This window comes from Mesoplodon bidens (genome assembly GCF_964165515.1).
Source record: "Mesoplodon bidens genome assembly, chromosome: X".
Classification (NCBI taxonomy): Eukaryota; Metazoa; Chordata; class Mammalia; order Artiodactyla; family Ziphiidae; genus Mesoplodon; species Mesoplodon bidens.
The window spans coordinates 101,824,968-101,839,014 of NC_138163.1; positions in this window are offsets into that span (position 1 = coordinate 101,824,968).

The window sequence follows — 14,047 nt, forward strand, 5'->3', positions numbered from 1 at the left end:
ATATGTTATGTCATGGAGTTTTCCTGGTTTGAGGCAAGGAAGCATGACATTCAAATGCCTTCAGCCATTATCATTGGCTAAGGGCTGGGGGTGGGGGAATGTAAATTTCCAGGCACTTCCATTTCTGCTACATCCAGCAGACAGGACTTCAGTGTCCCCTTGGCTGTCCTCTAAACAGTCACAGGTGCTAACTGTTGGAAGGGAAAGTATACCAAAGCCAAGGGATCCACAAAAAGGACAAAAGGGGATTGGAGAAGGCTGGGTAGAACACTGACATCTGCTATAGGTGGCATGGCCACCTCCCAGCATGTGGCTTGGGTAGCAGAAAAGGCTGATCTTCAGGTAAAGAATAAGGAGCCAACACAAGGAAAAGACCAGGAGGCAGTCCTTCCTGCATATCTGATGGCTTTCCTTTGGAACTATAGTCTCTTTCTGAGGCTCTGCTCTATTCTTCCCAATTCATTCCACAGTATTTTCGTATATTACAAAAAATAAATTCCTGTACCCTCCTGCTTCTTCTTCCTAATGTACTTAGAATTGTTTCTGTGACTTGCAACTATACAACCAAACCACTATATGTGGCACCCTTCTTGAAATCCTAATTGATTCAATCCTGATTGGCAGATTCTTTGGGCTTAACAAGAGATCTTTTTGAATAAATATCCACTCTTTCAGATTCCTTTTCAGATTAATTACCCAAATGTCCTAAACTCAGTACATCACCTCCCCCTGGAATTTTTTCCCGTTCCATGAATGACACCACAGTTCATTCATTCAGTTATCGAAGTTCACAATTCTGAGTTATTGCCACTCCCCATCCCCTGTCAGATTCCAAGTCCTGTGGAACCATCTGAGCAACATTTCAGAAACCTGCTTCCTCTCCACTTTCACTACTGTCCCCCTGTTTCAAAAACCTCTTTATCTTTTTCTCTTATTATTACATCAGGTTCCAAACAGTTTTTCTGCCTCCTGTCTGTCCACGACTGATCATCTCTATGCGTGCATACATCTGTTCATTCCTCAACTATTTACTGAGCACCTGTATTACAGGAAGAAGCAGAAAATACAAATATGAATGTGACATTGATAACAGTGACATTTTTTATTGTGTCTTGTGCTGTTTTATGGGCTTTAGATGTCTTAGCTCATTCAGTCCTCTTTAAAAAATATGAACAAGGTAAAAATTTTACCCACACATTAGAAGTTAAAATGAAAAGACAGGCTTAGAAAGGGTAAATGATTTATTCAGCCTGTAACCACTCTCATAAGGGATTTAGTGAGAGAATTAGGCCCTAGGAAAAAAAAAAGATTTGAGTGACTGTTTTCTCAGTTCTTCCAAGGAGGGCACATAGCTAGCACTATTCTAGGTACAAAGGAGAGAAACTAATGCATTGTGTCTATTGATTGCTTTAGGGCTTAATTCTCTGGTGGAATCCCCCATTAAGAAGTCAAGTCACAGGCTGGACAATATTTGACTTCAGTCTGTTGCCCATGCTCTCAGCTGCTATGGACTGCTAAGACATACTGTAGTGGACAGTTTTCATTATTGCAGCTGTTCAGCATTCATCCTCTTCCTATTGTTGGTGTAGGGGAGAAAAAATAATTTTCCCTCTACCTTTCTAGGTTCTGGGCTGAGATCCCCAAGCTTCCCACAGTAACAGACAGATTAACAGGAGGAAAACAAACAGAAGTTTAATAACCCATATACCTCCTGTGTACATGGGAGATACCCAGAAAAATTGAGTAATTCCCTAAAATGGCCCAAGAAACCACCTTAAATACCTTCTTCAGCTAAAGACAAAAGATGTTGAGGGTGGGCAGTTATGGTAGGTTATCAGGAAAAGCACGGTAAACAAGGGGAAGGTTGTTACATAGATTTAGGTCCTTTCCCATCCATGAGTTTCTAGATTTAGTCATCCTCTTCTTCCTGGTACAGAGAGGAAGACGTGATTACAAAGGAGATTTCCCTTGTAAATGTAAACGTCTCTTACAAAAGGGTAACTTCTATTCAGTTTTCAGAGCTTCTCCTGTGTCTGCTGGGTTTTTTTTTATCAGTTCAAGATAATCCTTATGCCACAGAGGCATATTTGGGGGTGTCATATTCTGCTGTCCTTCAGTGGGAATCCCTCATTTCATGCAGAGCCTGGCCTCACATTAAGGAAGATGAAATTGTTTTCTCTCTCTGTCTCTGTCTCTCATGGTTTCTTTTCAGGTTTTAAACGTTTCATTTTGCTATATTTAAACATTTCATGTCTTTGGCTGAAAGAGTGAAGGAGGGCTCCCTGCACCGCCCACCTCCTTACATTATTTTCCAGTGACCAACCAACGCCATTGTGAACAATCTGTCTTGGGTTGAACAGTATAAAAGCTATCTTCAAAATATGCTGCAGGACCTGTGTTATAGACCGTATGTTTGCTGAAGAACTGTGTGAGAAGGGCACACGAGGCTTTAGCCTGCTTGGATTTAAATCCAGAATCTCAGAATGGGTTTACATGGATTGTGCAGCTCAGGCTGAACAGATTGGCCTGGGAGTCTTGCAGTAAAACCTCTGTGCTACAGGCTTCTTCTTTTTTTTTTTTTTTAAAGCATCTTTATTGGAGTATAATTGCTTTACAATGGTGTGTTAGTTTCTGCTTTATAGCAAAGTGAATCAGCTATATGTATACATATATCCCCATATCCCCTCCCTCTTGCATCTCCCTCCCACCCTCCCTATCCCACCCCTCTAGGTGGCCACAAAGCACCGAGCTGATCTCCCTGTGCTATGCGGCTGCTTCCCACTAGCTATCTACCTTACGTTTGGTAGTGTATATAAGTCCATGCCACTCTCTCACTTTGTCACAGCTTACCCTTCCCCCTCCCCATATCCTCAAGTCCATTCTCTAGTAGGTCTGTGTCTTTATTCCCGTCTTACCCCTAGGTTCTTCATGACATTTTTTTTCTTCAATTCCATATATATGTGTTAGCATACTCTATTTGTCTTTCTCTTTCTGACTTACTTCACTCTGTATGACAGACTCGAGGTCCATCCACCTCACTACAAATAACTCAATTTCGTTTCTTTTTATATTCCACTTGCTTTTGGCGAGCTTTGTGCTCTACTCAAATTCCAGAGTTTTAACTCTAGTTCTTATAATTAGTAGTTGTGTGACCTTGGGCATGTTATGTTCTCTGTTCCTCTGTTTCATTGCTTCTAAATGAGGATAGTGATAGTACCTGCCTCCGTGTTGATAGGATTAAATTAGTGAGCACTTAGAACATTTTTTGGCATGTGGTACATGCTCGATAATTATTATCAATTACTCCCTAATGTCTGTAGAATTTTACGTCTATCTTGGCATATACCCCTGTTTAAGTTCAAATTACACTGCATTTGGCTTTGTGGCTGTTTCTCGATTTTGTTTAAAATGGAATTTTCTTCACTTTACATTTCCTTTCCTTGGGGTAAGGGTGGGATTTGATTTCATATGGGAAGAAATATCTCTTTGCCTTAGTTTTTCAGTATAAGATAAAAAGATCATTCTATACATATGCAGTGTATCCCTGATCACTTCTATAGTCATAAAAAGATATATATTCTCTTTCTCTCTCTGCTTGAGTTTTATTCAATATTTACTTAGATATTTTAAAGAACACTCATTTATCCAGAAACGGTTTAGAGACCTTGAGGTGTTTTTAGTTTGTTTTGTTTTGTCCCTCTTTTGTTTTTATTTTAAAAATCCCTAACCATTGTTCTGATAGAAATGCCATTCAGTTTGGGGGAGGGGGGAGCATGTGATACCATAGTTTCTCATTTCAATAAATAACTGAAAAATAATAGGTGCAATTCAATATGGGTAAATTTCAAAATCCCTTTCTCCAGCAATTATATAAAGGTATAGAAATAAATAAGCAACAGACATTTGTCTTTATTTTCCTAATTTTATTTTGTGGAAATACAGCAGTTTTCCTCTCATGTAACTCATTTTTAAGTTACACTGTGTTTCTCCATTGATTCTCTAAAGCAAGGCTGATTTTCTTACTTGTGCCTCATCAGAGAGGTGTTGTGAGGATCAAATCAGATAATGTATGTAAAGCACTTAGAACCCTGTCAGTGCCTGGCGTGCAGTAAGCACTCAATGTAATAGTAATACTGTTCTTATCCCCTCTGGCCCTGAAGGAGGAAATTTATCCCTTTAAGATGTCTTCCTAAGCATTGAGCTGTGGTCATTTATATCACACAGAGAGCTCCCTTTAGGGTCTCCTTCTCCCCCATTTCCAGCCACACACAAGGAAACCCCAAAGAGATGCAAAGGTCTCCTTTTGTGGCCCTTTTTCTACATTAAATTTTGTGGCTTATCCCAGCTTCCTTGTCTTACTTGATTTAGATTTAAAAATCTTTGCTGAAATCACCTTCCAACTGTACTTGAAATGCAGGGTTGCAGACTACCCCTGTGCTTCCTCTGGTGATTGATGCTTTTGGAGGTTAAAATGCATCAGTGCAGCTGCATATTTGAGCTTGACTGTGGGAAGAGCCTCCGTTTCTGACAGTGCTATTCAGATCTCATGTCTAGACTTAGGGCATACCTGACCTAGTGTTTGGAAGGCATAGCACTGAGCCTAGGCAGGCCTCTATTTGAGGTTTTTTGGTGGCTATGTGACCAGGGTGAGGGACCAGAAACTCAGTGCCTCAACTTCCTCATCTGGGGAGTAGGGACCACAGTAATTTCTACCTCACTGGGTGAAGGTGAGGGTTAAATAAGACAAATATGTGAAGATTTTAGCACACTGTAAGGATATAATACATTATCATTTATATTGTATTATTTTATTATGTACTATTTTTTATAAATTACTATTATTTTTTAAAATTATTACTGTTATCTAACACTGCATTCTGATTGTCCTCTCCCCTACTCCATAAAGAACTACGTAGCTTGTGGTTTTTTTTTTACCTGCTAGGCCCTACCCCTCCCTCTATTATCTACAGAAACAAATAACAGATGCCATTTTCTTCCTCAATTTTTGTACCTCCCCTTATATTTTCACTTGACAGGGTTCAGGAATGCTACTCCACAGTGTGTCACCTTGGCATATTGGGTGTTTCAAGCTGAAGGAATTTGAGAAATGGCAGGTGCAGTAAGTACATGCTACAACATGTAGCATGTTGTAAAACCCTCATGTGGAAGGTGCCCTCCCTTTACCTGGAGGAAAGGAGTATCCTTACCTCCAAAGATGGAGAGGAACAGAGAGGAATCCAAAAGAACAGGCCCTGCAAAATTTTGCCCATTTTACTGTACTTTCCCCATAATCTTTATCCTATCTTTCCATGACTGTCCAATTTTCATCAAACCTAGCACAGAAACACTCAGTTTTAACCATTTCTTCATTTCCTTATGAAGGCTTCAGAGTCATGTAAAACATATTAAATAAACGTGTATGCTTTCCCCTTGTTAATCTGTCTTTTGTTCCGGTGCGGGGGGGTCCCAGTGGAGAGAGAAAAGATATTTTCCTTCCCTACACTTTTCAAATAGCAACAACTCACTCTTTCTGTGAGGGAGACCAGCTTTTTTAACTAGATTCCTCTCAGAACTTCTTTCATTTCTACTAGATAATTTGCATTTGTAGACCTAGATTGAGAAGTTTCACATAATTACAGACTAGTTTCCTTGAAAGATTGTGTTAAAAGATAAACTGAGGACTTCCCTGGTGGTGCAGTGGGTTAAGAATCCGCCTGCCAATTCAGGGGACATGAGTTCGAGCCCTGGCCTGGGAAGATCCCACATGCTGTGGACAAACTAAGTCTGTGCGCCACAACTACTGAGCCTGCTCTCTAGAGCCCACGAGCCACAACTGCTGAACCCGTTTGTCACAACTACTGAAGCCCATGCACCTAGAGACCATGCTCTGCAACAACAGAAGCCACCACAGTGAGAAGCCTGTGCACCGCAACGAAGAGTAGCCCCCACTCGCCATACTTAGAGAAAGCCTGCGCACAGCAATGAAGACCCAATGCAGCCAAAAATAAATAAATAAATAAATTATAAAAGATAAACTGTGGCACATACAAATTTTAAGAGTTTAGTTGAGCAAAAATTCTATTCCAGTCAGGCATTGCCAAACCGGAAATGGCTAGGAGCATTCCACTGACAGAAGCTGGGGGAGAGACTTTTATAGAGAAAAGACAGAAGCAAACTAAGGAAATTATTGGTTGGCTGTAGCTTAAAGTGTAGTTGGCTGTTTGTGATTGGTCATCCTTAGGTTTCAATTCTGTAACCTTGAGGCATTTACAGGCTGAGGTTTTGGTCTGCTTATGTAGGCGCCTTGGCATCAGAGCCACATCAATCTAATGGCCTCCTTGTTTAATTAACTTAACAATTGGAAATGAGCTGCTTTTTGTTTTGTTTTACAGGAGGTAATGTTTTGCAGTGGTTTTGCAATATGGATTTTGGAGGAAAATAAGACCTGAATTTTAATTCTGGCTCTGTTGCTTTCTAGTTATGTGACTGTGGGCACATGAACTCTGCAAGCTTCAATTTTCTCATCTATAATTTTGGAAAGTAGTACTTATCTCATAGGATTATTGAGGAAACTAAATTGGATGATGCATGAGAAGTACCTAGCATAGGTGTTCAGAAACTGCAGTCTCTTTCTTGTACTTTGAAACATAATTACACATATCATGATGCAATATGTTTTTAAACATGTGAGACGTGTCTACGTACATCAACAGGACACAGCAGCTGGGACTAAGAACTGAGATCACCTGTGTCAACATGACAGTTATTTGCTACAGGAAGACCTTGCCCAGGAAAGAAAAGACTATAAACCAAGGACTATAAGCCAATAAATAGCTTCACTCTTTGCTTCAGGAAATCCTGCAAGTCAATTTATCTGAGACAACGTCTGCTCTCCTGGAAAGCAATTCATTTACCAAACAACAGTGTACTTATCAAGGCTTTCTTCAAGACGCTGTGTCCACCAATACTAAGCTATTATGTCGCAAAATTTCCCCAAGCCCAATTTGGCTGCCACTGAAAGTCACATCTTAAATTAGGCCCCAAAACTCTTTAAATATCCCTTGTTTGACCTTCTTATTCTGATCTGACCCTTGGCTACCTGTCTGACCACATCTCCTGTCATACCCGACTCATCTTTACTCAACTTCAGCCACATCAGCGCCCTTGCTATTTCTCAAATGGTCCAGGTATGATGGGTTTTAAACTTGCTAATATACTTATTTCATTCTCTCATTTCCTTCAAGTCTTTGTTTAAATATCCCATTATCAGAGTGATTTTCCTAATTACTTCATATAAAATTGGCCCTCCCGGTGTTGTCTAGCTCTGATTTTCTTTTCTCCATAGCACTTGTTATAACCCACATACTGTATCTATTTGCATGTGTGTGTGTGTGTTTGTGTGTGTGTGTCTTCCTCCCACTAGAATATAAGCATCATGAGAGAAACAACTTTATTTTTGTTTGTTCTTGTATCTCTAGTGCCTAAACAGTGGCTGGATCATGATGGGACCTCAATAAATATTTGTAGAATAAAGGGATAAAATGAATGAGAAGTGAAAGTATGAGGACAGAGAGTCCCAGTTGCTGACACTTGTTAGAAGCAGCCATTTCATCTAGACTGGGATGGCCTGAGAGTGTTTCTGGCATGAACCAGACTGTTAGAACAGCACTATCCAAAACTGATCACATCCATTCCTTCCTTAAAACCCTTTAATGGTTTCCTATATGTCAGGGGTTGGCAAACTATGACCCATGGGCTAAACCCATTCTGATGCCTGTTTTTGTAAATAAAGTTTTATAGCAACACAATCAATGCTCATTCATTTCTGTATTGTCTATGGCTGTTTTCATGCTACAACAGTAGAGTTGAGTAGTTGCAAGAGACCATATGGCCCGCAAAGCTTGAAATATTTATGATCTGGTCCTTCATTTCAGAAAGATTTATGACCCTCGCTATTGGCTAAGATGAAGTACAATGTTCTTCAGACCTGTCTCCTACCTAGAAGAGAAGTGTGGGATTTGGCTAAGAGTTTGGAATCAAATAGGTTCAAATGTCAACTCTGCCAATTATTAGCCATGGGAACTTGTGCCAGTTACTCCACATTTCCCAGCCTCAGTTTCCTCATCTGAGAAATGAAGATGCTAACGGTGCTTATGTCAGGTGTTATTAGAATTAAATTATTTTCTGTTGGTAAAGCTCTTACCACAGAGCCTGGTATATGGCAGATACACATGCAGTTTAGGGTTAGGGTTGGGGTTAGCTTAATATTTTAGCTATGATTTTTATTGTGTACTGTCTGACTACTTCATGCCTCGTGCTTCACTTATTATTCACACTTAACTGCTGAGCATTCCTGTTCACTGCAAGTCGCTTCCTGCTTCCATACCTTGCTTACTGATTTCCTTTGCCTGGAACACATAACTGAAACTTAACTTGCCTTTGCAGACCTCCACTAAGGCTCCTTCTGTCAGAAGACTTCCCTGAACGCCATGGGTAGCTTCATTGGTCCACTGTGGTCCTAAAGTACCCTCACAGTTAGTGCCTTGTCTTAGGACTCAGCGCATCAAATTGAAATAATGTAAGTCTCTGTCTCCTAAACTAAAAACTCCTGGTGGTGGTGGTAGTGGTGTGTGTGTGTGGGGGGAAGGGAGTAGAAAGAACAGTTCTTCCTCATTTTGCTATTCCCAGTACCCAAGACAGTGCTTGGAACATTGCTAATGGTTTTTTTTTTTTTTACATCTTTATTGGAGTATAATTGCTTTACAGTGGTGTGTTAGTTTCTGCTTTATAACAAAGTGAATCAGTTATACATATACATATGTTCCCATATCTCTTCCCTCTTGCGTCTCCCTCCCTCCCACCCTCCCTATCCCACCCCTCTAGGTGGTCACAAAGCACCGAACTGATCTCCCTGTGCTATGCGGCTGCTTCCCACTATCTACCTTACGTTTGGTAGTGTATATATGTCCATGCCAATCTCTCACTTTGTCACAGCTTACCCTTCCCCCTCCCCATATCCTGAAGTCCATTCTCTAGTAGGGCTGTGTCTTTATTGCTGTCTTACCCCTAGGTTCTTCATGACATTTTTTTTCTTAAATTCCATATATATGTGTTAGCATACGGTATTTGTCTTTCTCTTTCTGACTTACTTCACTCTGTATGACAGACTCTAGGTCCATCCACCTCATTACAAATAGCTCAATTTCGTTTCTTTTGATGGCTGAGTCATATTCCATTGTATATATGTGCCACATCTTCTTTATCCATTCATCTGATGATGGACACTTAGGTTGCTTCCATCTCCTGGCTATTGTAACTAGAGCTGCAATGAACATTGTGGTACATGACCCTTTTTGAATTATGGTTTTCTCGGGGTATATGCCCAGTAGTGGGCTTGCTGGGTCCTATGGTAGTTCTATTTGTAGTTTTTTAAGGAACCTCCATACTGTTCTCCATAGTGGCTGCACCAATTCACGTTCCCACCAGCAGTGCAAGAGTGTTCCCTTTTCTCCACACCCTCTCCAGCATTTATTGTTTCTAGATTTCTTGATGATGGCCATTCTGACTGGTGTGAGATGATATCTCATTGTAGTTTGGATTTGCATTTCTCTAACGATTAATGATGTTGAGCATCCCTTCATGTGTTTGTTGGCAGTCTGTATATCTTCTGTGGAGAAATTGACTAAACCAGTTACTTGGAGGAGATACTCCCTTGTGTTCATTCCCTTTTGTACGCCTGTTGCTTGTAGCTGTTTCTAATTGAAAGGAGAGCATTGATGCTGGCTTAAACTTCCTGTGAAGGAATGAGTAGGGGAGCTACCTCAGCTCAGAGTCTGCTTCAAAAGGTTCTGCTGGCTCAGGGGAAAATGCAGGGACAGAGCACTTGATTTCCTGTACTGGTAGCTGTGACGGAATAAAATGAACAATGCATTGTCTTCCTGATTTGTTTGGTGGTTTGAGTCCCACCTTTGCCACTTACTGATGATATGATTTTAGTTTGTTCTCTCAGCCTCAGGCTCCTCATTGTAAACATAGGGAAATTTCCTCTCTCACTGACTTTGGATGAGGACTACCAGAGATGGTTAGTAAACTCTCTTGGTAAATTGGTCTGTACACATTAAGCTATTTATAGTTAAGCTATTTAGATGGTCCCATTGTCCTGGCTCATTGAGTGGGTAGCAGAAATGAGACCAGCATGGGTTTATTTGTAAATTAGTTCATTCAGTAAAGATAAGGCTGGTCCTATGTGGTTGGCCCATTCCATCAGATGAGTATAGGCCATAAGGATTTGTATGACAAACATATTAACACAAAACAGTTATTTGATCCAATGATGCAATACTTTAAAAAATATTTTTTTCAAAGACATAACATAATTATCCAAAATGACTGAAGTATTTTAGAGTGATAGTTATCTCTATGACCTAAAAGCAAGATCACAGTTCTGTCTGTATTAATGTTCTCTGCCATATAACAAAACACTACAAACTTAGCAACTTAAAGCAATGTGCGTTTACTATCTCACAGTTTCTGTGTTTCAGGAGTCCAGGTACAGTTTAGCTAGATCCTCTGCTTAGTGTCTCACAAAGCTGCAATCAAGACATCAGTCAGGAGTGGGTTCTCATCAGAGGCTCAGCTAGGAAAGGATCTGTTCCAATGTTCCCTTAGGTTATTGGCAGAATTATTTTCCTTGAGGGTGTAGGATTCATGGCAGTGTAGGAGGGGAAAATGCTTTCCTTGACTCTTAGGATCCCAGGCTGGGTCTGAAAATTAAGACAGATTAATGGGAGATAAGCATATAAATGTATTTAATATAATTTTTATGTGACATGGAAGCCTTCATAAAGGAATGAAGACCTAAAGAAATAGTTAGACCTTAGTATTTTTGTGCTAGGTTTGATGAAGAGTGGACAGTTGTGGAGAAATAGGAAAGGTCAGAGAGTATGAGGTAAGTGTAGGAAACTGCGGGAAACTTAGCAAGGCCTGTTTGTTCAGGTTCTTCTCAGTGTCCCTTTGTATCTGTAGATAAGGATGCTCCCGTTCTCTGGGTATAGGGAGGGCACCTCTCACATAAGGATTTTCTAACCTGCTTTAGGGGAGAAGTGTAGGTGGGAAGGTCAGAGTGACTCTCCTGCTTCTGTTCTGTTTTCAAACTCCTTCACCTTAAACTGTTCAATAGCCAAGATGCCATATTGAGTAACTTGTCATGAACCCAGTCAGCAGTGTGATTCTTCAAAGTTGGTGGCAGAAAGACACACACACACACACACTCAGAGAGAGAGAGAGAGAGAGAGGCTAGCAGAACGAGTGCTACATGCTTATGTAATCATGTATACACATGATCACCTACATCCCACCACCTTTGCCACACTGGACTGGTTAAAAGCAAGTCACAGATCCTGCCCACACCCAATGTGAAAGGATTACACAAAGGTGTTGTAGGGAAAGAAAAAATTATTTTCCTTCTGCCCTTCTAAGTTCTCAGTTGGGGCTCCTGTAACAGAACACAGATCAATAAGAGAAAAGCAAACAGTTTATTAACTTGTACACCTCATGTACACATAAGTGATACTCAGAAAAATCAGTAACTCTTAGAGGTGGCTTAGAAGTCAGGCTTAAATACTATATTCAACTAAATACAAAAGAAAGAGGTATGTGGGGGAAGCCATTTATGAGGAAGTGATCTGGAAAAGTATGGTAAACAAGAGTAAGGTTTGTTATGAAGATTTAAGTCAGTGCCTTCTCCATTAATGAGAATTTCTTGTGATTTAGTTATCCTCTCTTTCTGGTGCAGAGAGGAAGATACCCTTAAAATGGGAAATTTCCTTTTTAAATGTAAAATATCCCTTAAAAAAGGGTAATTTCAAATTTGTTTTCAGAGCTTCTTGTATGTCTGCTGTTGCTCAAAATAATCAAATTAAAATAATCCTTATGGCAAAAAAGTATATTTTGGGGGTGGCATATTCTGCCACCCTTCAGTGTAAATACCAGGAGATAGGAATTATGGGAGCTCATTGAAGTCTGTCTAGCACACTGTACAGCCCATAAAGTATGTCACTCCTTCATTTAACACCAGTGTGTGTGTGTGTGTGTGTGTGTGTGTGTGTGTGTGTGTTTCAAGGGGTGGTAGGTATGCTCCATGAGAAAAGAGAACTTTGTTTCCCTTGTTCACAGTTGCATCTTCAGCACCTAGAATAGTACCTAAGACATAGGAGCTGCTCAATAGATATTTATGGAAGGCATAAATTAATGAACAAATAAATACCCACTATGTGCATGGCACTGACATTTATTTCGGGCTGTGACAGTGCATGATATATTTAGTTTGCAGTATTTTGTACACCCAAATAGCATAAACCATTATCCTTTTAGTGACGATAAACTCTAAATTGTTGAATGTAAAGCATTTGACAAGAATTATGGGATTATTTTCAACTCAGTGAAGACATGTAGCTATTAAATTTCTGAAGCCCAGTGATTTTTATGATGTAAAATTTATGACCAAGTCACCTTTCTAAAACTAATTATAAGAAAATAGAACTTTCAAGTTGTAGAATTCTAACATGATTAAAAAAGTCCTTGACCCTGCTTCTTCTTCATCAAATTTCTTTTCTTTTTTCCATGGGACAGATTTTCATCTTAGCCTCTGAAGAGTTATGCCCTGAAGTAACTTGTAATGACTACTATCTGTTAAGGAGAAATCCTTAACATTACAGAATTATAGAATTGTTGTAGCTTTAGGGTCCCTTGATCCAGAATGCAGAAAATTAGCACCTCATGGCATCAGCAGATGTTTTTCTTGTTTGCACTGAAATTCCAGTGTCAAAAAGCTAGTTCCTTGCTCCATCCTCAGAAGAAGGAAATATTCCATATTCCATAGTGTAGTATGAAGAAAAAAAAAGGAAAAAAAAGCAGAATGTTTTAGATGCCAAACAGCACATGGAGAGCTTTGTATACCAGGATGTCTGGGAACATCAATAACAGGATGCCTTCTCACAGCTGTTGGAGCCCCTCTGATGAGAAGGCTTTATGGAAAAAAAATAGGCAATCAACATTCTGCAAAGGATGACATTTTCTATTAAATTGTCCCCACTTTTTATATAACACAGCTGCAACAGCTTTATGTGGCTTTTCCTAATGATACCTCCTCTTAGAAGCACAAACAGTTATGAAATAGTTTGTCAATGGCTCCCTCTAAATTCACAATGTTTCAGAGTAGTGACTTCCCACTTTACCTGAAAGTCCCTATCCCCATCCCCGAGAGTCCCAGATGCCTATATTTATTGGTACCTGTAACAATACAAAACTTTAAAATGGGCCACTGAATATGAAGGACAGACTATGTCACAGAGGCTTCCCAGTAATATCTTCCTAATGTAGGTAGGGTTGTTCTTCAAAAAAGGTGGGATGTGGGTTGATCATTGATGATTTAGTACAGTACCTTCCATACCTACTCCATAAATACTAAGTGAATGAATGAATAGTCAATTAACTTCTCTATGTTTCCTTTTAATTAAAAAGAAAGGTAACTTTGTAGTTTTCATGTTTATCAAGTAGCTGTTAAGTGCAATGGTTATAAATTAGTATGTCTTCTAAACACTCTCAGCTGGTGCTGATGCCCTTCCTCTATAGTAAATTGTTATTGTTTTGCAGATGTGTGTGATACACTGAATTATACATACTACTGATAAATAACATGATCTCTTGAAGAAATTGTCCAGAGCAATCTAGATCGAGCACTTTTGGCTGTGGGATTTGATGTCTCTTATTAAAGTGCTAGTTTTGAACATTAAAGGAATATCTCAAACCTCCTAACTTTTATCAAGCTTTTAATGTTCAGAAGAAATTCTGTAGTTATTTGTATACCTGTTGTATAGATCCTAAAATCAATTTCATAAACTTTAAGGCTCAGTTTTGCAATATTTAAGGTAAAAGATAACAATACATCTCCCCTAGTTTTCTGGTTCATGTATCATTATTTGTTTCCACAGAACATTTTAGATAACGTGGTGAAAACAAAAAAGAATGACTAATATAAAGTACTTTG